At 31.2% G+C, this 24,143-nt stretch overlaps 1 protein-coding gene across 5 annotated transcripts in view; it reads left to right on the top strand.

Annotated features, from left to right (window-relative positions):
* LOC126882898 (RNA-binding protein Musashi homolog Rbp6) overlaps positions 1 to 24,143 on the top strand; it is a 1,676,353-nt gene that overhangs the window by 1,607,790 nt on the left and 44,420 nt on the right. The gene's annotated exons all lie outside the window — the stretch shown is intronic.

Here is a 24,143-nt window from a genome sequence, read left to right as displayed (position 1 = left end):
GAGTCACGAACATCGAGGTGTTGAGAAGAATGGGAAAAGATAAAGAGGTTTTAAATACAGTTAAAGTCAGAAAACTACAATATCTGGGACATTTTATGAGGGGCGAGCGTTATAACTTGTTACAATTAATAATGCAAGGAAGAATACAGGGTAGAAGGAGTCGCGGAAGAAGACGCATCTCCTGGTTAAACAATTTGAGAGCTTGGTTTAATTGCACTTCTGCTGATCTCTTTAGAGCAGCGGTATCGAAAGTGCGAATTGCCGTGATGGTTGCCAACCTTCTTAGAGGAGATGGTACATGAAGAAGAAGAAGAGAAGACAAACGCAGCAGAGGACGACCACCGGGACGCTGGATGGACGACATTAAACGAATATCCAAGAAATGGCAACAAGACGCACAGAGAATGGCGAAAAATGGGAAAGACCTATGCCTAGCAGTGGACAGGAGAGGTTGCACGATGATAATGATGACCGTTATTGCTATTCACTGAAATAATCCTCTATCTGAAAAGTATCTTTTTCAAGTTCTACTATTTTAAAAAGGACTAAAAAAAAAGATTTTTGCGGACGTTGGTGTAGAAGATAATAATAAATAACCTAATTATAAGTAAGATAATAAAAACAATAAGTATTTTTGTCCTAATGACTGGTAGCTGATGTAGCTGGTAGCTGTGACTGGTAGTATGATCCTTCTAATATACCTTGAGGCATTTAAATAATAAACTTTTTCCTTATTTTCAAATCATTTTTGCTGGAGATGACTGTGTTTCCAACTTTATTTTGTCTCCAGCGCCCCATTCATAACGTTTACGACTTTGGGCAAAATAATGTTGATTAATCTGAATCACCACAGTCGGCTTCCAGATTGTTAAGACTTTTTTGTGCCTTGTACATGCGTCCAAACGTCTATATAATAATTTATGACCCAATCGAGGCTGTTTTCCAGGAAGAGATAAATAGATGTTATTCATTATTTTTATGTGACAAATGGATTTTCCCTCTACTCAAAAACGTCACATTGAAAACCGATAAGTATGAAATGGACGGAGAAAATACAAAATACACATTATACAGGGTGTTCCGAAAAGATTGGTTATAAATTATACCACAGATTCTGGGGTCCAAAATAGGTTGATTGAACCTCACCTACCTATATCCATAGTGCACACAAAAAAAGATACAGGGTGCTAAAGTTAGAAATATAAATAATTTTTTAACATTGCTCTAAAACGGTTTAACGTTAATTTATGAAAATTTATAAGACATTCTAGTAGAGAATACCCAATAAATTGAAAACAGTTGCATGCAATTATTTTTATTTATTATGGATTTTCAGAAGTGATCAACACACCTTTCACCTCCCAACTTTTTTTAGAGTTATAATTTAACCAAATATTCTTAAACTTTTGTCTTTCTTTGTATTTCTTTGTAAATATTTTAGTATGGAAGATATAGCCAGCCTTTAAAATGCCAATTTCAATATTGAATATTTAAACTAACACTTTTTCACAAATATTAAAAGCATCTGTATTAATAAATTACAATTTATAAAATAATAGTCTAAGAGCTGGGAGCGGATTTTGTGCGTGATAAGTATTATGGAAAAACGATACGGGGATATGTGGAATTAGTTGTGTACATGACTTTCCCCAACGGCTGGAAACCAGAGTGGGGGACGAGGGTAGTTATAAGGGGTCGAAGTCGCGGTTTTTATTATTTTTTTTTTGTGATGCTCATGATCTACTTATTCCCAAATTTTGGTGCACTATCTCAATCACAAACGTCGCAAAAAACCCCTTATATTTTTAATATTCACCCCTACTCCCACACCTTTTTTGGCCACGCAGCGTTCCGCCCCTAGAGATTTTACTTAGTTACGTCATGACATACTTATTCCCAAATTTTGGTGCGCTGTCTCGATCATGAGCGTCACAAAAAAATAATAAAAACCCCGACCTTGACCCCTTATAACTACCCGCGCCCCCACTCTGGTTTCCGGCTCTGGGGATTTTACTTAGTTATGTCATGGTCGCAAAAAACCCTTTATATTTTTTTACTCACTCCTACCCCCACCCCTTTGTTGGCCACGCAGCGTTTCTTCCCTAGAGCTTTTACTTAGTTACGTCATGACCTACTTATTCCCAAATTTTGGTGCACTATCTCTATCATGAGCGTCACAAAAAAAAATAATAAAAACCGCGATTTCGACCCCTTATAACTACCCTCGTCCCCCACTCTGGTTTCCAGCCGTTGTAGAAAGTCGTGTACACAACTAATTCAACATATCCCCGTATAATTTATCCATATTACTTATCACGTACAAAATCCGCTTCTATCTCTCCGACTATAATAAATAGCAGTAAGGTAATAAAAATCTAATTTAATATATAATCTTAATTAATGTCACAATCAATGTACAATTCAGTCATCTTCCGTTGTCAAATCGGTTGCGGTCATTTTAAAAATTTTCTTTCGCTTGCTCGGTGGCGAGAAATTTCCACAGTTTTTTCTCTAAATTTGTTTCTCACCTGTTATTACTTAAAAAAAAACCTAAATATTATTTCGGAGTGAAATCGGTTATAGGTTATAACCGGTAGGTTTTCCCATCCCTAATTTTGTCTAGGAGATCCAGGTGTAATTTTTTGCAGATAAATATATACTATCGTACTTAAATACAATGAAAACGAATCATTTTATCTTTTTACGAAATTAAGTACGGTATTGTATAAAAACCCGAAGTCAAAACGACGATAGTTTACTATCAAGTGTTGAAACAGTGTGTGAGGTGCAGAAAAGGACGCCATATTGGAACTGTACACCAATTCTAACAAGGGGCGAGTAATCTACTAATTTAGAAATGTGACAAATAGCAGTCATGTGATATAACCAGAATAGAATTATTTTATAATAATTATGTGTTATAACATAGAGTTAGATACGTAGGCGACAGTAGAACAGAAATAACAAATTAGATTAGGTTGTGCCGTAATACTAAAATACAAAATTTGTTGAATATAAGGTATCCTTATAGACCTGGATCCCGCGTACCAAAAACAAAGTTTATTAATAGCAAGCTGAAAATTGGTTAGTAGGTTAACGGTGTCTAGTCGGACAAACTTTGATGTACGGGAACACTGGAATAGGGGAAGTTTTCATTGTGGAACAAGTTACAGGTTTGGAACGTCAGACTACGAAAACGTCCCATGTATTTTGTCTGACAGAACTTCCAATTAATTTGTTACCCTTTCTTTAAACTCTCATGCAAAAATCAGACTGCTATTTATCACCAACATAATTCCTGTCATTTGACATATTCTACGTGTCGGACTTATTAAAATGTCCAGTTGGTAATAAATAGCAGTCTGATTTTTGCATGAGAGTTTAATGAAAGGGTAACAAATAAATTGGAAGTTACCTAAGGCCGAAAAAAAATAAATTGGAAGTTCTGTTTGACAAAATACATGGAACGTTTTCGTACTCTGACGTTCCAAACCTGTAACCTGTTCCACAATTAAAACTTCCCCTGTTCCAGTGTTCCCGTATATCAAAGTTTGTCCGAATAGACACCGTTAAGGTACTAACAAATTTTCAGCTTGCTGTTAATAAACTTTTTTTGGTCCGCGGGATCCAGGCCTATTATTTTTTTGTGTTTTTTACATAAAGTTTTTTTAAACACTTCGAAATTTCCAAAAGAATCCATATTTTTACATGTAGTACCCACCTACAGTGTATGAAGCTAGAACTCAACTATTACCTCCGATTTCGGTGAACCTCCATTGATTTGGCTATAAGTTTTTACAAAAAAACTTCAAATCATTAGCAAAATTGAAGCTAATAAAAAATCTAATAATTTCCTTACTTGAAAAATCCTTTTACTATTAATTCAAAGTGATTTTTAGCTAATTTTTTTCGGCGAGTACTCAAATCTAATTATTCCAGCTTAAATAACGGGAAAACGATGCATTTTACAACATATAAGTACTTGGTAAACACTTGTCAAAGTACTCAGACGTACCTATCAAATGAGCTCCACAAGAAGTTGATAGCATCAAAACTGAGGCTCCAAAAATGTTTTCAAAAAATTTTTTTTAAGACTAACTGTTCATTTTTGTTCATTCAAAATCCATTTGAAAGGTAATTAAGGTCTACAAAACAGTATTAAACTTAATATTTTAGATCCCTTATTTTTGAATAAAGATAAAAGGTTAAAGGTTTCCAGCAAGTAAGGTCCCCAAGGTTCTCGCAGTAAAATTTAGACTTTAAACGTTTCTACCTTGGTTATTTTTTATCCTACAAATATAATAAAAAAAGTAAAATCTTTGTAAAAAAAATTTAATTTGTTTCTGTATTATTTTTGACGTATGTAGAGTATTTTTGGGGTTATTATCAAAGAAAAAATTAAATTTACGAAAATTTGAAAACTTCTGATTTTTTTAAATCATATGTTTTTTTAAAAATGTGAATTCTAAACCGATCAACCTTTTTGATGTTATTACCTACTTATGCTAAAATAAAAAGGGTTTCCGTATTTTAATCGTAACTTGCTTAATTTTGATGCTATTACTACTAAAAGATTTTCCAAGTAAGGAATTGATTCGAATTTTTATTAGTTCCCATTTTAGTGTTAATAACTTTTTATTGTAAGAATTTTTTGAGTTATTTATGAAAAAAAATATTTTGCTGCTGATTACGAATTTCGAGGGTGGATCCCAGTGGTCAAAGAAATTGTTATAAACAATTTAATTGTTTATAAGGGTCTGGCTCATAAACTAAAAGAGATAAAAAAATGTTTCAAATAAAATCTGTTCCTTAATAAAAAACGAAGAAAAAAACGTTTACTAAACTTAAATCGAACTATTAGAACTCAAGATACTGTAAAATTAGTGAACAACGCAATTTGCAAATTGCAAAATAAATATTTTACTAATAAGCTTTATCGATCTTAAATCGGCTTTTACGCATGCAAATTAGGTCTCATTTTAAAGTATAATTAATAGGCTTCCAAAAAAGTTTGTTAAAGTACTTTATCTTCATTTGTTTTAAAGTTATACCCGTTTGAATTTATAATTTTCTTAAAAAAATTGTACATTAATTTGTTTATAAGGGTTTCAAGCAAATTTGGACTATAAACATTTATACTTTAATTAAAAATAATGATAGAAGATCTCAAAAAGGAGAGCTTACGAAAATGTTCGTAAGTTTATTTTTGGTCAAGATATCGATATTTTGGCTACGAATTTCACCACTTACTTGACTGTGAGCCGATCTTGCGCCTCATAGCGCGCCATTAAAATATCGATATCTTGGCCAAAAATAAACCTACGAACATTTTCATAATCTCAAATTGTTCCTTTTGAGTCCTTCTATCATTATTGTTAATTAAAGTATAAATGTTTATAGCTCAAATTTGCTTGAAACCCTTATAAACAAATAAATGTACAATTTATTTAAGAAAATTATAAATTCAAACGTGTATAACTTTAAAACAAATGAAAATAAGGTAATATAACAAACTTTGTTGGAAAGCCTATTAATTAAGCTTTAAAGTGAGACCTTCTAAGGCTCATTTGCATGCGAAGAAGCGGAATTACGATCGATATAGCTTCTAAAAGTACTTTTTTTGCAATTTGCATTGTGCACTAATTTTACAATAACTTGAGTTATAATTGTTGGATTTTTAAGTTTAGTAAACGTTTTTTCTTCGTTTTTTATTAAGGAACAAATTTTATTTGAAACTTTTTATATATCTCTTTTAGTTTATGAGCCAGAGCCTTATAAACAATTAAATTGTTTACAACAATTTTTTGATCACTCGGATCGAAATACACCCTCGAAATTCGTAATCAGCAGCCAAAAATCCATAAGAAACCGTTGAGTTTGTCCATCAGAATTGAAAAGGACACGGTGACCCCTTTGGCGCCTAGACTAATGGTGTTCGAATTGAATTGAAATGCAGTCGTCTATTTTCACATCTATGTATGTACATACAGTGGGTCCATAAAGTAACGCATAAATTCATTATTTCGTAAACCGGCGTCATTAAGGAAAAATCCCGAAACAGGTCGATTTTTATTTTTAAATTCCGATTTTTTGGCATAGATATCATACTAGTGACGTCATCCATCCGGGCATGATGACGTAATCGATGTTTTTTTAATGAGAATAGGGGTCATGTGTTAGCTCATTTGAAAGGGTATTCAATTATCTATTTACTAATATAAACATTAACATATTTATTTATACAAAGTGTTCAAAAAAACATTTTTTTAATAAAAATAATTGAGACAAAAAGAAGAATGTATGTAATTTATTTAATTCAAAATACGTTTTACTGTTGTCGGAAAACAGGAAAAAAAAATTTATTTGACAAATAAATATTATTTTTCGCTTAAATTCAATGTTAAAGCTGCCACCCACCTGTCTCTTGACAGTTTGAACATTTCGTTTAAACGAAAATCAATGTTTATTTGTCAAATAAAATTTTTTTCTCTTTACTGACAGTAGTAAAATGCATTTTGAATTAAAATAAATTACATAATATATTCTTCTTTTTGTCTCACTTATTTTAATTAATAAAATGTTTTTTGAACACCCTGTATAAATAATTATGTTAATGTGTACATTATTGGATAGAGAATTAAATACCCTTTCAAATGAGCTATCACATGACCCCTGTTCCCATTAAAAAAAATCATCGATTACGTCATCACGCCCAGATGGATGACGTCACTAGTATGATATATATGCCAAAAAATCGGAATTTAAAAATAAAAATGGACCTGTTTCGGGATTTTTCCTTAAAGTTGCCGGTTTAGGAAATAACAAATTTATGCGTTAATTTATGGACACACTGTATACATATGGCTTTGTTTGACATTGAAACTTTATATTATTTTTAAGCTAGTTATTTTCTATATTCTAGTCATCCTGAGCGTCAATGCCTTTCTTGCCATCTCTGGCCAAATTATCTTCCTTTCTGTTTTCATCCATATCTTTTTTTGTCGAAAATTGATACGGTTTTTTTTATTCTGTAGGACACATGAATATTCAATTTTTTTTCTATTTAAAGTTAAGTTTATATTATTTTGGATACTAGATTTAAAATAAATATATTTTTATCTAATCTAAATAAATGTGTATTTGCACATATATATCTGGAACCAAATTTTTAGTCTTACGGTGCCAATAATGTAGTTATTTTTACTTATGTTATAGCGTATGTACCGTCAACTAAACGGTACAGTTTTTTTATTATAGTGTATAACAAGTTTAAACATTGTGATAACCGACATAGAATAGATCTATAGTGGGTAGTTTCTAGAATAAATTTAGAGTAGATCAAACATTAAATTACTCTCTGTAAACGCCTATAGTTTCGGATTACCATAGAATAATCTAACAAAATTTGGCAAAAGTGTGATAGACATTAGTCAATGTGTAGTAAGAAAGATGGCTATATACAATAGGATGAATTTATATACGAAATTTACTACTGGTTAATCTTTGGTTTTAAGTATTGCAACCATATTATTTTGCAGTTTCTATTACTTTTGTATTAAAATATACAGGGTGGGCCAAAAAAACAGTCCACCTCGATAATTGGCAGTGGTTATTAGATTTTAAGGAAATCCGAAAGAGGTCGATTTTTATTTTTAAATTACAATTTTTTTATGTATATTTCATACTAGTGACGTCATCTATCTGGGCGTGATAACGTAATCGATGATTTTTTAAATGGGAACAGGGGTCGTGTGGCAGCTCATTTGAAAGGGTGTTCAATTATCTATTCATTACTATAAAAATTTATATTATTATTTATACAGGGAGCCAATATTAATTTTTGAATTAAATAAATTGACGCAAAAAGAAGAATGTATATAATATATTTAACTCAAAATACATTCTATTGCTGTCAGAAAATAGAAAAAAATGTTTATTTGGCAAATAAACATTGCTTTTCGCTTAAATTAAATGCTCAAACTGCCAAGAGGTAGGTAAGAGGCTGTTTGTGATTTAATTTAAGCGAAAAGAAATGTTTATTTGTGAATTAAACATTTTTTTCTATTTTCTGACAGCAGTACAATGTATTTTGAGTTAAATAAATTACATACGTCCTTTTTTTGGTCAATTATTTTAATTAAAAAATTATTTTTTGGTCACCCTGTATAAATAATGATAGTAAGTTTTATATTACTGAATAGAGAATTCAACACCCTTTCAAACGAGGTACCACACGACTCCTCTATTTAAAAAAATCATAGAGTACGTCATCACGCTCAGATGTATGACGTCACTAGCATGAAATTATATGCCAAAAAATTGCAATATAAAAATAAGAATCGACCTGTTTTGGCATTTCCTTGAAATCAAACAACTACTGCCAAATATCGAGGTGGACTCTTTTCTTTGGCCCTCCCTGTATTTTAGTATTTATAAACTTAGTATTCATTTAAACAATAGTGGTATCGTCCTTATAAAATTTAAAATAACCATTTATGAAATCTTCTAAACGTCTTTTTCCCATATAAAATATTTTCAAAGTACAAACAAAAAAGTAGACGTCGGGTCCAAGGTATCTGAAATATAAAAATGATCCTTACTGTATGTCCCGCTTCTGAATGTTTGAACACTTAATTAATAAAACTCATTCGAATGAATTGTCCGTCTTTGCCTTTGTACTACAACAAAAACATCTACAAGAAGGGAGCCAGACGTTAAGTAGATCTCACAAATACCTCTTGATAACGTTCTCGGTCCTCAGAAATGTATTAGACTACTTTTATTACCAAGTAATTTTGGCTAGTAACTAAAATCTTACTCTTTCATTAAGAAAAGGAAATTAGATCCTACATAATCCAAAAGCTTGAAATCAAATTTTAATTTCTAAATTTCTATCTTAATTCATTTTTTTGTATATACCATTTATAGTTTTAAAAGTTTATGCTTTTCATAGTTCGTGGTTTAATCGTTAATAGAATTTTTTTAAAAAGTGTGCCCTAAAATATTTTTCACATCTGAAATTGAGTTTAATTAAAACAAAAACTTAAAATTTTTATTTCGTCAGGTCTGAGTTTTTGTGCAATTTTTCCTGGCAAAAGTTATATCGTAATTATTGTAGACAAAAGATTTCTCTGTGGTAGAGAATGACTTCCAAAAAGACAATAGATGTCGACGACGGTTGAAAGGTAAAAGGTTGTAACAAAAAATCAAATTTTTTCAGGAAGTAGAAAAAATGTTCCATTTAAGTAACTTTATGACTAATTATCCTAATAAGTTTTTTCATTAATTTGTAGATCAATAACTGATCTACAAATTATTAGGTTATTTCCTCATTAAATTACTTAAATGGAACGTTTTTTCTACTTTCTGAAAAAAGTCCATTTGTGGGTTACAACCTTTTACCTTTCAACCGTTGATATTAGTTACTTATATTTATGACAATGTATTCTTTAGACAACTCTAGCATCTACAAAGACTTTTGACGTTATCAAGAATTGTGAAGATTCAAACTTTTGATAAAGTTAAAAATCTTTTGTTGAAACTCCACCTCTAACAAGTTTTTCAATATTGAAATATAATTTGTACTCCATTTAGTATATAGGGTGATGAAATTTTTTTTCAAGAAAAAGTTTATTTAAAAAATTGGAGGTTGTAAGCTTAATTTTTTTAAATTAGTTACACATATACACGGTCTTTCATAACACTGTAACATTGGTAACTAATTTTAAAATTTAAAATTTAACTAGCTCTTATTTATGTGAATATTTTTTTTTTTTGGTATTTGAAATAATTACTGGTTATAAAGAGTTTGTCACAAAAGTTGATCACCTTGTATAAAATCGTGGTATTTTAGAGCACACTTCAAAAAATATAGATTAGATTTTTACCTACAACACAAAACAAATAAAACTTTAAACAACTTAACACGTTATACGTTTGAAAATAGTTAAAAGACTTCGCCATATTAACATAATTAAAATTAGTTGGATAAGTAGTAATAGCCAAGTTGGTTTAAGAAAAAAATAATACATTACATCTGTGTTTGTATCATTTAAAATTTAAACAAGTTTTAAAAATTATTTCCATTTAAAATCCCAAAAGCGTAAGTTTTTACATTCTATTATATTTCTTTGTGTTTTTAATAATAATGAATGCATCATAATAAAACAGTATTTGAATCGGTTTTGATGCTAAGACTGATGTTTAACCCACTTTGCTATTACGAAAACCAAAATGCAACACATCCCAATTTCGCAGAAACTTTTCACTATTTTTTAAACCACAAATATCTTTACAAATTCATCATATTCCATATTTTACCCTCTCCAATCGAATGTCATCTGTTTCTGAAACATGACTTGGCGAAAAACGTCGGGGGTGAAAAAATGTATAGACATATTTTACCTTAAATCCTGTCCAGACGTGATAGATGAGATTCCGCTAAAAAATTCGGTTTGGTATTTTTTCATTTCCAACCCCTGTTCGAAGAAGCAGCGTCTAAGCAAATACGGCATTTCTCAAGTGCGGACACATCCTTGACAATATTTTTATTTAAATCTTTATAATTTGATGTAAGGCCGCAATGGTTTTTGTGTCTCTTTTAAGATATTAAACAGATGCGTAAAGAAAGATTGTATTGTTTTACTATTCACTGACAATGTTTCTTATATGCAAGCGGCACACCCCTAATTTGAGACTTAGAAATCGAAAAAGCGACCACGATAGGTGAATGGCAAATTTTGGTCATTATTTATGTCTTCGAGGTCGCTGAATCAAAATATGAAGTTTATGTTTATTTAGAATTGGTGGAACATGTTCAAAAACCAAATTTTAAAGCAAAAAACGAAAAATTAATTTTGATAATTTTTTAATTTTAACTCGCTGTATCGTTGGTTGTTGTAAATATTTCCTTTTGAAAATTTTACTGTATCAGCTTTGAAGTATTTAAATAATATACCAGTGAGATACCAGTGTCCGAAATTTCAAAAAAATTAACAGAGTAGTTTTTAATTTTTAAACATTTTGTTGTCAGATTTCGATAGTTTCATGTTTACTTAAAAAAGTTGAGTGACAAACCTTTTAGTTTATAATTTTAGCCAACACAGCATTAAAACATTAGTCATAAAGAAGTTTTCTGGAAAATTTTAAGTCAAATTATGTAATAGGAAAAAGATATGTGACTTTATAGACGAGCAGTACACCACAAAAAACACTTATTTCTCGAGATACTGACCACGGTGTGTTGAGTGGTTAATTTTGGTCTTGGTTAATGTTTTTGATGGTGCTAAAAATGAAAATGCGGCTTATTTTGAATTTTATGTGGGGGAACATTGTCAAAATCGCAATTTTACCCTAAACATAAAAGAAATGAAATCAAATTTTTTGCGTTTAACTCACTATAACTCGGTTTCCATTTTAATATTTTTTTCTGAGGTTTTTATAGTATATATTTCTCACCTTTCTAAAGACATGGGCCCTGCTTTAATCTTTCAGTCTTATAATAAAAGTTATGATTTTTTAAAGTAAAAGTTTAGTGACAAAATTTGAAATTTAGCCTTTTAATCAAGTTTACGTTAAAATATAGAATACAAAAAATAAAATGTTTTATAGAAAAAAATTGTGCATCTTTTAATTTGAATAAAAACGTGATTCCATTTGAAGGGTACAGGCAGAGAATGTGATATGTCAATTTTTGCAGAAAATGAGTTTCTGGTCCCTTCTGTTCGACTATCATTCTATCAATCGCCGCTATGAACGTGTTCAGTCAGGAATAACAACATATTTTAATTTATTTAGTCGGGATAAGAAGGTAGTAAGTCCTCGCGGTCCCGGCGAAAAAAGTGCTGTGTCATGTTGTACACATAGGCTGATGCCATCTCTGTAATTCCAGCAAATTTAGTAAATAAACGAATTTTTGTCAATGCATAAATAATAAACAAACCAGAGAGTCTTAACCTTTAAAACCATTTTTCTCGAAACTTATTATATTGACATAGCAGCTTCTTTGCCTGTAGCCTTCATTGGTTTTTATTTTCAGGGTAAAATTGCGATTTTGACAATGTTTCCCCACTTCAAAATTCAAAATAAACCTCATTTTCGTTTTCAGCACCATCAAACACATAAAGTGTGACCAAAATGAGCCATTCACCACACCGTCGTCAGTATCTCGAGAAATAAGCGTATAAACTTTTTCCTATTGCATATTGTGACTTGAAATTTTCCAGAAAACTTCTTCATGACTAATGTTTTAGTGCTGTGTTGGTCAAAATTATAAACTAAAAAGTTTGCCACTCAACTTTTTTAAGTAAATATGAAACTAACGAAATCTGACGACAAAATGTTTAAAAATTAACAACTCTGTTATTTTTTTTTTAAATTTCGCACAAATCTCACTGTTATCTAAATACCTCAAGGATAACACATTTGTAATTTAAATTTAATCATTTAATCAATTTAATCATTTAATAATTAAAAGTATACCTCGTCGTCTAGAAGCTGTCATTAATGCAAGAGGAGGAAACACACGCTATTGATAACAATTTTTTTTTCAATAATGTTTAGTTTTAATTATTTTTTGTCAGTTTCTTAACAATAAGTGTTACTTCTCCTAAATAATGCTCAAATACAGTACCAATGGGTTACAACGGCAAACAGAAGTTTACAACCGAAAATCTAAACAAAACATCACAACTTCAATGTGACCTAAATTTTTTGCCCGCCAATGTATTTTAAATGTTTGCAATTGATTTTGATTTCCCAATACAAAGATATGTCTATACATCACCCTCCACTTACTTTTCAGCACTGATCACCTAATACTCCAGCGAAATAAGGTAAAAATATACCATGTTCGGGACACTTGGGCAGCCAGGTTGCAAACGGGTTTTTTGGGTACTATATACCTAATACATTAATATGCAAATACGTAAAACATACAAAAATGCCCTTCACAGTTTGGACGAGAAATTTAGTTATTAACAAATAAGGGTCAAAAATGGCAGTTTTTTCGTTTAAATCGCTAAAGGTAGAAACAGTGTAACTACATATCCTATTTCGAGTATTTATCCTTTAGTAGATAGGCAAAGGTTTAAAATGGCAGTTTTTGAATTTTGGTCCGACCATTTGTTGCTTCGGAAATTGCAAAATAAAACAAAAATTTCGAAAATCAAGAATTTGCTAAAACTTTTGAGAAAATGAACTTTGACTTTACTATTGGATGAAAAGTTGAATCAAACAGTCCTTAGATTGCACAAAAAATTTCAAGATGATTTACCTATCAATTAGTTTAAATTTTATTCAATTTGTTTATCCCATGGAGCTTTTTTTTGCAATGTTATTGCTCAGAAAATAATAATGATATATCAATTTTGCTGGTACCACATGAAAGAAGAAGAACAATATTTTCATTATTTTTAATAAAAAAATCAACAAAAGTCGTTTTTACGACTATAGAAAGGAGAAAATTCAGGGTTGTATCTATTTTTTAATGTTACATCATATAAAATTAAGGTCGACATTTTTTTCCAAAAAAAAATAAAAAAATATGTTAGAGGGCAACTCCCCTTATAACTTGTGTATATATACGTGTAAAATTTCATAAAAATCCGTCAAGCCGTTTAGGAAGAGTATGGTAACTAACACTGTTATAGGAGAACTTTATGTATATAGGAGTAACTGTGAATTAAATAAAAAAAGTGGCTAACTTTGACCTTAATTAACCAACAGAAAAAGGATTTTTTGAAAATTCGTGTAAAAATACCAGGGTTTCAAATCCCAAAGTAGATTTAGTCCATACTAGTCAATAATAATAAAGTTATTCAAATTATTTATAAGCCAAAAACGACTCTACTTTATTAAAATATTTTCGAAATGTTAAAAATAACTTTTCATTAATTTTTTTTAAATACTTTAAAAACATACGTATTCTTCTTTCATGTAGTTTCCACAGAACTGCTGTATCATTATTATTTTCTGAGCAATAACTTTACAAAAAAAGCTTTCTGGGATAAACAAATTGAATAAAATTGACGAATCGTCTTGAATTTTTTTTGTATTATATTTATAAACTCTTTGACTCTACTTTTTACGCAATATCAAAGTCTTATGTTCATTTTTGCAAAAGTTATAGCAAATTTTTTATTTTAGAAATTTTAGTCTTACTTTGCAATTTTCGAAGCAACAAATAACCGGATCAAAATTAAGAAACTGTCATTTTAAACCTTTGCTCATCTACTAAAAGATGAATACCCCAAAGAAGATATTTAATTACCCTATTTTTGCCTGTAACGATTTAAACGAAAAAACTGCCATTTTTGACTCTTATTTTTGTTAATAACTAAAATTCTCGTCCGAATTGTGACGGGTCTTTTTGTATTTATAATAAATGTATTAGGTATATAGTACTCAAAAAACCCATTTGCAACCTGGCTGCAAGTGTCCGACAAAAACCTTATTTCTCTGGACTATAATAATGTACGACAGAGATTGGAACGGTATCAATCTTCTTTGGATGTGACATCAAATCATGCGACGACTGAGAAAAGTTCTGAGTTTATTCTTAGTTTTTCTTCTAATTTGGCTTTATTGCCGCAGTGATATACTTGGTTGACATTTTTAGATTTTCACGGTTGTTGAGGTTTTAACGTGCAGTCAAAAATTAATAAAATTAATATTAAATAAAAAACTGTATATTCTAAAGAACAAAATTAAAGTAAGTAATGAAATAAAAGACGTTCTCACAATCAATTTATTTACTCCGGACGACGGGTTTCGCTGTCTTTAATATGTACTGTACAGTAAACTAAATATGTTAGTTACACATCACATAAATTTGAATAAATAACAATAATAAATATAAATCTAAAATAAATTTAAAAAAACCTATATACATTGTATATAGATAGTATATACGTTGTGTTGGTTCTAATTAACACCTCCCCCTCAAGATAGAGCCAACTTAAGGTGTTACGTAGGACTTGCGGGTAAAAAAAGTGACTTTTTAAAAAATTATATCTCGAAAACTAAAAATTACTTTTATTTATAATTGAAACATGTAAAAGCATAGTACTTATGGTACTCTCAAAAAAATTTTCAGCCAAAAATATTCATTTTTGTAGAGTTAACTGCAATCTTTCGACAACAGCCCTTTTTTTCCGGTGGGCAACATAACTAAGTCCAGTCTCATCTGAAATCAAAAAATCAAAAAGTTTCTGGTAGTCTATACCTCTGGCTAGTGAATGAACGAAGGAATTTTTATTGGGTGAAATTGTTTTGGTTTTATAAAAAAAAAACTACTTTAAAAATGGTCATTTTTAAAAAAATTAGAAAAATTGGGGTCGAAAATGTGTTTAAACTTATGTAAAATCTTCAAATTTCATTTTTTTTAATTCCTTCGTTCAATCACTAGCCAGAGGTGTAAACTACAAGAAACTTTTTTATTTTTTGATTTCAGATGAGACTGGACTTAGTTATGCTGCCCACCGCAAAAAAGGGCTGTTGTCGAAAAATTGCAGTCAACTCTACAAAAATTAATATTTTTGGCTGAAAATTTTTTTGAGAGCACCTTAAGTACTATACTTTTACATATTCCAATTATAAATAAAACTAGTTTTTAGTTTTCGAAATATTTTTTTAAGTCACTTTTTTTACCCGCAAGATCGATGTAACCGCTTAATACTTATTGCAGTTAAATCCATCCTAGCAAACATCTCATTTTAGCAATAACTGAGCAAAGTATGACAGTGCTTACTTCTGAAATCATTCCTTATATTGCATCATTTAGTTTACTCTTACCGGGACCTGATGATGCTGTGCACATTATAGACAGCGAAACTGGTCGTCCGGAGTGAATAAATTGATTGTGAGAACGTCCTTTATTTCATTACTTAGTTGAGCTCACACATGCAACCCATTCAATATTTGACAACATTAAAATTAAATTGGGAATATTTTTTTTGTATACCGGGTGTCCACTAATATTTTGCCTCATTTTAACTGCCTATACCTTCTAAACGGCTCAAGATTAGTCGAGGAACCTAAGCTTTTCATCTCGCATTTTTTACAGAGTGGATCAATTTGCTTGAAAATTTGAGAATAAGTAAGTAGTGGATAGTCCATGGATCAACATCTATATGATGCCGACAGGCGCTTTTACCATGGGGGTGGTTGCCACCCCGTCTCGGGGGTGGAAAATTTTTTAATATATTTGACCGAAAAAGTTAATAAAAACATTAATTCTAAGAAAAAATGTTCTATACATTTTTTGATAAAATTAGTTTTTGATTTATTCGCTATCGAAAGTGTTAGTTTTATATCTAAAAAATCAATGTTTTTCGATGGTATACTCATTTACGATTCACTAAATTATTGCCGTAGAACAAATGTATTCAAACCAAGTTCTTGGAAATTAAATTACCTACAATTTCATATTTAAACACTTTTTTAGTATCTCTGATGCTAATCTTTCTATTCTAACTAAAATGGCATTTTTTACCAAATTGCAAACATTCGTTATTCGCTTTAACTTCAGTTTTTTAAAAACTAATCACTCTCAGCCAGTCAAGCTTCTAGAATCTATTAATAATACATAAGTAAAGAAGAATAAATAAGGCCAATGACTAAAAACACCACTAACTTACATTATTATGCTTCTAATTGGATTTCTCCTTTTTTTTTAAACATATTGTTTTTTTAACCGTGACTTTTTTATTCTTTATCTTAGAAAGTTCGTTAAAAAAATTTTTGTAGGTTTTTACAAGATCTATAAGGGTATCAATATTAAATCCTTTTAAAATTCTCGGTCACAAAAAGAGGTGGCATTGAAAGGGTTGCTAAAGGTGGTTTTTGCATGATATTACAAGTTTTAATTGTCAATAGCTCACTCAATTTTGCCGTAAAAAAATGTTTGCAAACTAATTTCTTGGGAATTAAATAATTTAAAATTTCATATTTAAACATTTTTTCGTATCTCTAATGCTAATCTTTCTATTCTGAAGGAAAGGGCATTTTTTACCAAACTACAAAAACTCGTTATTCGCTTTTAACTCCATTTTTTTTAAAACTGATCATTCTAAGCCGATCAAACTTCTAGAACCTATTAACAATACATAAATCAAGAAAACCAAATCAGGTCAATGACAAATTCTAATTAGGGTGGTGATTAGGGGTTGTTTACGATCACTTTTTTGCTGGAAAAAATAGGGACTGACATTCTTTTCATTATCAAATCACTTATTTGTTTTAGCTAGAGATTTTTTTTTAATTTTTGGAGATAAATATTATTTTTAAATACTTTAAATTAATTTCAACAAGTTATCCTCAAAAAATGCATAGTTTTTGACTTTGAAACTACAATATTTAGCATTTGACGAAGAAGAGCCAGCATATAAAAAAGTATAGCTCGATTACTATTGGGGTTAAAGAAAATAAAAAAAAACGGTTTTGTTTATTTTTTCAAAAGGTACATTTTTGTTAGGCAAAGTTGTTTTGATAAAACGATAAGTTTTTGAGTTATTAGCAGAAAACTGATTAAAAACATTGATATTTTCGATACAAAACTAACACTTTCGATAGCAAATAAATCGAAAACTACATATTAATTTTATCAAAAAAATGTATAGAACGTTTTTTGCTTATAATAAATGTTTTTACCAACTCTTGCGGTCAAAATATAATAAAAATTTCCACCCCCGAGATGGAGTGGCAACCACCCCCATGGTAAAAGCGCCTTTCGGCATGATAGAGATTTTGATCCTTGTACTATCCATTACTAATTCTCAAATTTTCAAGCAAATCGATCCATTCTGTAAAAATTGCGAGGTTTTGTCCTATTTTATGCTTAATTACTTGGACTAGATAGAAATATGCGGTTTTTGCTGAAATGTTTTATTTTAGTAAAAGTTTTGTTTGAATAGATTAAATTTTTTATATGACTTTTTGAAAATATGTTTTAAGAAAGCTAGTACCTAGCAGAACTTGTTAGGTTTCTTTGCCCTTTTTTGCATATTTCTGTGTCTAGGAGTCGTATTGAATTTTATGTGGTATGTTAAAATTTTGATGAAAGCTAGAGATTGAAAAATGTACAAAACTTAGGAACTTAGTTGTGGAAATTTCTTTTCTTCTTAAAGGAACCTTTCTTCAATGGAGGTTGACTACTATAATTGCAAAATTTAGCCTTTGCCATTGTCGGATATTTCTTAGCCACGACAATATTTTCCTCCCTATTCCTCTCTTCTCTCGATTTTTCCGCTCACTATTATTTCATCATATTGGTACTTACACTGGATTATCTATGAGTATATGGCATAGGAATGATGTTTTTTTTTTCACTAAGAAAACAAATTTTATGATGATACTAAGAAGGAACAGCAATTTGGACGGATTACTGTGAACAGTCATTTAAATGTCATAATTTATCAATCCCCAAAAAATCAGGTTACTACGATGTTATATTTTTCCTATATTGTTGTACGGAATTGCGTCGTGGACTCTCGCAGACGCCACCTGCAAGAAAATTGACGCTTTCGAAATGTGGCTTTATCGTCGGATCCTGAAGATATCTTATACTGATCCCGTTACTAACCAAGGTATTTTGTTGAGAATACAAAAAGAAAAAGAGCTGTTAATCAATATAAAACAACCAAAATCTAATACCTCGGTCACATCATGAAAAACAGTTAAAGATATGGACTGCTGCAACTAATCTTGCAGGAAAAAGTAGAAGGAGAGCGAGGACCAGGAAGGCGAAGAATTTACTGGCTGAAAAATATACGTACGTGGTTCAACACAACAACCACAAATATTTTTAAAGCAGCAGTGTGCAAAGTACAAATTACCACGATGGTCGCCAACATCCGAAACGGGTAGGTAATACAAGAAGAAAAGACACTTTTTCGTTTGAGGTATATGATGTCCTTAAAATTTTGAAGATTATCCGGTAGATCCACATTTCAAAGGCCTCCAATTTATTTACGGTTGACGTTTTAACAGTCCAGGTGTAAACTGTATAGAGACAAGTCAACCAGACGTACCTCCTTCTTCTTTTTCTTCTTTCTGTTCATTTCCCCGGACGATGAGGTTCAACATTCTCGCCATCGTTTTGGTGGTCTACCCTGTGGTCTTTTACCTACTGGGTTATTCGTTTTTGCACTTTTAACGAGTCTGCTGTCCTCCACTCTCTTTTTATGTTTGTTCCAATATCTTCATCTCTGTCAGATCCATCTTTCTATGTCCTCTATTCCACAGTTTTGTCTGATGTCTTCACTTCTTATTCTGTCACGTATCGGTTCTTTGGAAATTACTAGGCACTTAGTCTTCTCGGTGTTGATTAGCATATTTAGTTCTTTAGTTTTAGTATTAAATGCATGCAGTAGCCTTTGGAGACTGTCTTCAGAATAGGCGATAAAGACAGCAACGTCGATAAGAACAGCATCGTCAGCGTAGCAAACGACTCTAAAGAATATATTACCCATCTTAAATCCAGCTATTCTGGGAAGGTTTTCTAATATTATGTCCATTATTAAATTAAATATAAAAGGGCTCAGCAAATCGCCTTGACGGATTCCTGTGTTTATAACTATGTCTTCTGTTGTCAAATGTCCTACTTTTATTTTTGTTTTACATTGTTTGTTAATATCGTGTACTAGGTTAATTAACCTGTGGTTTAGCACTTTTTCTCCCATTATTTCTAACACCTTCTTTAATCGCATTCTGTCAAAAGCCTTGGTCATATCGACGAAACACATATAAGCAGGTTTATTAAATTCTATGGATTTTTCCGTTATCTGTCTGATAACAAAAATATTGCATCAATGGTAGATCTATTTTTCGGGAAACCTTGTTGTTCTTGCCGTATGGTTATGGTTTTGGCGATTTCTTCTAGTATAGTTTTTGTGAATGTTTGGGAGTGCTGTTAAGCAGTGTTATTCCTCTATAGTTTTCTGGATGTTTTTTCTTCTTTTTTGAAAATGGGTATTAGTTCTTAGGCCCACATATAAAATTATTATTTATGACCACACCGTCGAAACTTTTTGTACTTGTTGTTTGGGTGGAGTCGAACAAATTTGGAGCTTGGCGCATTATGGTAGTGGGGCGTTTGTCTGTCAAGCTGTCACGAAGTTGTCAATTTTATGCACGAAAAACATTTGTAACCACATTGGTTATTTTATTTTAATCAATGCTTTTTATCATATAAGCAGCGAAAACAATTTGTCGGACAAAAATATTGGGCATATGACGCGTCGGACACGCTAAATATGTCAAATTTATGAAAATAATAAATTTATTACTACATGGCTAATTTTAACAGAATCTAACATAAAACATTTTTACAATAATGTGGTAACCTTGTCGGACAATTTTCACTGGGCTTATGCGCAGTCGGATGCGCCGAAGATGTCAATTTCCTGAAATTTTTTTATTTACAATCATTTTTCCGACAAAAATAGGAGGTTATGAGTAATTATATTCTAAATAAAAAAATCTAAGTGTCCGACAAAAATATGGGGCAAATCGACAGTCGGACAAAAAATTTAATTTTTATTAGTAAACTATACTGTTAAACTATGCTTGGTTCCTACATCCCTTATCTTCACAACCATTTTTTCGAGAAAATTAGTAGGTTACAAGTAATTATATTCTTAAACAAAAAATGTAATTGTCTGACTAAAATGTTTGGTCAAACGAACAGAAAACTTAATTCTTTTAGGTTATTGACGCCCTTAAGAGGAGGCATTGTCAAAAAAATTGTTAAAACAGTTTTTTCGGTTACTTTTGAATCGATTCAGCTGAAAATTGGTACACAGACTAAGTACAACATTTAAAAGGGCGTGACGTAGCGTTGTACCCAAAATTTTCTAAACAATTTTCCGACAAGAGAGAAAATTTTGGAAAAGTTTTAATCTGAAAATTTGTGTACATACTCCTTGAACAACGACAAACATAGTTCGGTAGTTACTATTCTCGAATTTTCAAAAAAAAAATTCCGACAAGAGGGAAAATTTTCGAAATTTTTTTGAAAATTTTGGACCCATTATTTTTGTCCGACAAGTGATCCAATATGCATTACACATGTAAAAAAAACAGTACAAAATAAAAATGACATCTGTGGTACTAGATAAAAAAATTCCAGGAAATTGACATCTTCGGCGCATCCGACTGCGCAAATGCCCCGTGAAAATTGTCCGACAAGGGTACCACATTATTGTAAAAAGTTTTATGGTAGATTCTGTTAAAATTAGCCATGTGGTAATAAATTTATTATTTTCATAAATTTGACATATTTAGCGTGTCCGACGCGTCATATGGCCCAATATTTTTGTCCGACAAAATTGTTTTCGCTGTTTATATGATAAAAACCATTGATTAAAATAAAATGACCAATGTGGTTATAAATTTTTTTCTTGCATAAAATTGAAAACTTCGTGGCAGCTTGGCAGACAAACGCCCCACTACCATAATGCGCCAAGCCGCAAATTTGTCCGACTCCACTCAAATAACAAGTACAAAATTTTCGACGGTGTGGGCCCAAGCACTATATTGTTATGCTGTTTTTCCATTCGCTCGGTATTCTCTGTTCTTCTATAATATTCAGACGTACTATTTTGATGTATATTCGAATTTAGAATTTTATTAGAGCATCACATATCTTTTGATTTTTTTCGAAAGATTTTCTGGCCTGTTCTATTCTCGATCTTATTTATAGATCAAGTAGATATGAAAATTAGTTTAAGTAATAGATATATTTTAGGCTATTGTTTTTGAATTTTTGCTTTTAGATAGTTAGTTCATACTAAGGATATTTTTTTCGGTTATCCATTTTCGTTTCTCCAGAGCGAGGAGTTATTAAATACATTAGTTTATGAAGGTAATAATTTGATTACTTTGGATTTCTCAATTAAAACCGAATTTTCTGAATTGCGTTGTGGTAAGATCAGAGTGTTTTTTATTTCTTTATCCAGGGTTAGCCCAGTTGAGTATTCTGCGATAAGTGATAGGAAATTTTTGTAGTTAGGTACGTAGGTTCGTCATTTAACTGATGTGCGTTGGTAATACTATTAACTAATATTTTCGGCATCTTGGTACCCTAGCGATTTTTTGTACCCGTTTTTCTGCTTGCTGTATCAGCATCTTTAGTTATTCAATCTCTGAGAATGCTGTAACAAAAAAGTACTTTTCAATTTATTAGTTGATTAGGTAGTATTTCATAGTGAGATGAGTATATCGTTATTTTATACCTATATCATTATTCCCTTTGCCTTATCCCTATGAGGGGTCGGCTTCCCTAATTGCATTTCTTTACACAATTCTATCTTGAGTCATATCAATGTTAATCCCCTTTACCAACATGTCCTGCCTTATCGTCTCCCCCCAGGTCTTCTTTGGATTTCCTCTCCTACTCCTTCCAGGAATCTGTACATCAACAATTCTTCGTATTGGGTAATTAACGTCGCGACGTTGAACATGACCAAACCATCTTAACCTATACTCTCTCATTTTGGCATCAATTGGTGCCACACCTAGACTTCCCCTAATATACTCATTTCTAATTTTATCCTTCTTTGTCTCCACTCATCCATCTAAGCATTATCATTTTCGCCACATGCATTCGTTGTTCCTCTTTATTTTTCACTGCCCAACATTCAGTTCCGTACATCATAGAAGGTTTTATGGCTGTTTTATAGAATTTTCTTTTCAGCTTCATTGGAATTTTTCTGTCACACAACACACCACTTGCTTCTTTCCACTTCATCCATCCAGCCCTAATTCTACTGTACGCATCTCCATCTATTTCTCCATTACTCTGTAATACCGATCCTAGGTACTTAAAACTATTGATTTCCCCATTCGTTTCACCATCCAAATATACCATTTTATTTGTAGTAACTCCATCTTTAAATGAACATTCCAAATACTCTGTTTTTGTCCTACTAAGTTTTAAACCTTTTTCCTCCAGAGCTTGTCTCCACTATTCCAGTTTTTGTTTTAAATCTTTTTCACTATTTCCTATTAACACTACATCATCAGCATACATTAGGCACCATGGAATGCTACCTTGTAGTTTCGCTTTTATCTGATCCACAACTAATGAGAATAAATAAGGACTCAGCACCGAGCCTTGGTGCAATACTACTTTTACCTGAAACTTATCAGTCTCTTCCACACCTGTCCTAATACTAGTCGTTACTCCCTCATACATATCTCTCACCATCTTTACATATTCGCCAGGGACTCCTTTCTTATTGAGTGCCCACCACGGAATCTCTCGAGGAACTCTATCATATGCTTTCTCAAGATCAATGAATACTATATGAGCGTTGGTCCCTTTATTCCTGTATTTTTCCATCAGTTGCCTTACAATGAAAATTGCATCTGTTGTTGATCTGCCCTGCATAAAGCCAAATTGATTATCGGATATTTCGGTTTCTTCACGTATCCGTCTATCAATTACTCTCTCCCATACTTTCATGGTGTGGCTAAGTAGTTTTATAGCCCTGTAGTTTGTACATTGTTGTATGTCTCCCTTGTTTTTGTAGACAGGTACTAATATACTGCTTCTCCATTCGTCTGGCATTTGTCCAACTTCCATACTTCTATTAAATAGACCTGCTAGCCAACTTATTCCTGTCTCTCCCAATGCTCTCCATACTTCACCAGGAATCTCATCTGATCCGACTGCTTTTCCTTTCTTTATTTTTTGAAGCGCTTGAGCCACTTCCTCATTTGTTATTCTGGTAACCATTGCGGTTACTGTCTCCGTTAACCCCACAGGATGTCTGTTAAATTCTTCATTTAATAAACTGTGTTCATGTCTTCGTTTAATAAACTTTAAATATTTTATACCTATATAATCTTGATAATATTAATTTGCCTACCACTATAGTTTATTTGTATATCACGAATAGTAGGTAATATAATAATAATAATAATAAATTGATTTAAAGCTGTCTTTGAATATACAGTTATTTTAGTAACGGAATTAATTTTTTTTATTTTTTAAGAGAATAAAAACTACTTTTAATAAGAAAAACCTCATATGAAATATAAGTATATCTTATACAAGTTAAAAAAAACAAAACTTAAACCTTATTTTTATTATAACAGAACAGAAAATCAATTGTCACATCCCCCATTTGCAGGGGGCCGCC

The sequence above is a fragment of the Diabrotica virgifera genome, chromosome 4 (assembly GCF_917563875.1).
Source record: "Diabrotica virgifera virgifera chromosome 4, PGI_DIABVI_V3a".
In the NCBI taxonomy this organism is placed as follows: Eukaryota; Metazoa; Arthropoda; class Insecta; order Coleoptera; family Chrysomelidae; genus Diabrotica; species Diabrotica virgifera.
The sequence above is the reverse complement of the archived record's forward strand: the minus strand, read 5'-3'. Positions and strand labels throughout refer to the sequence as shown.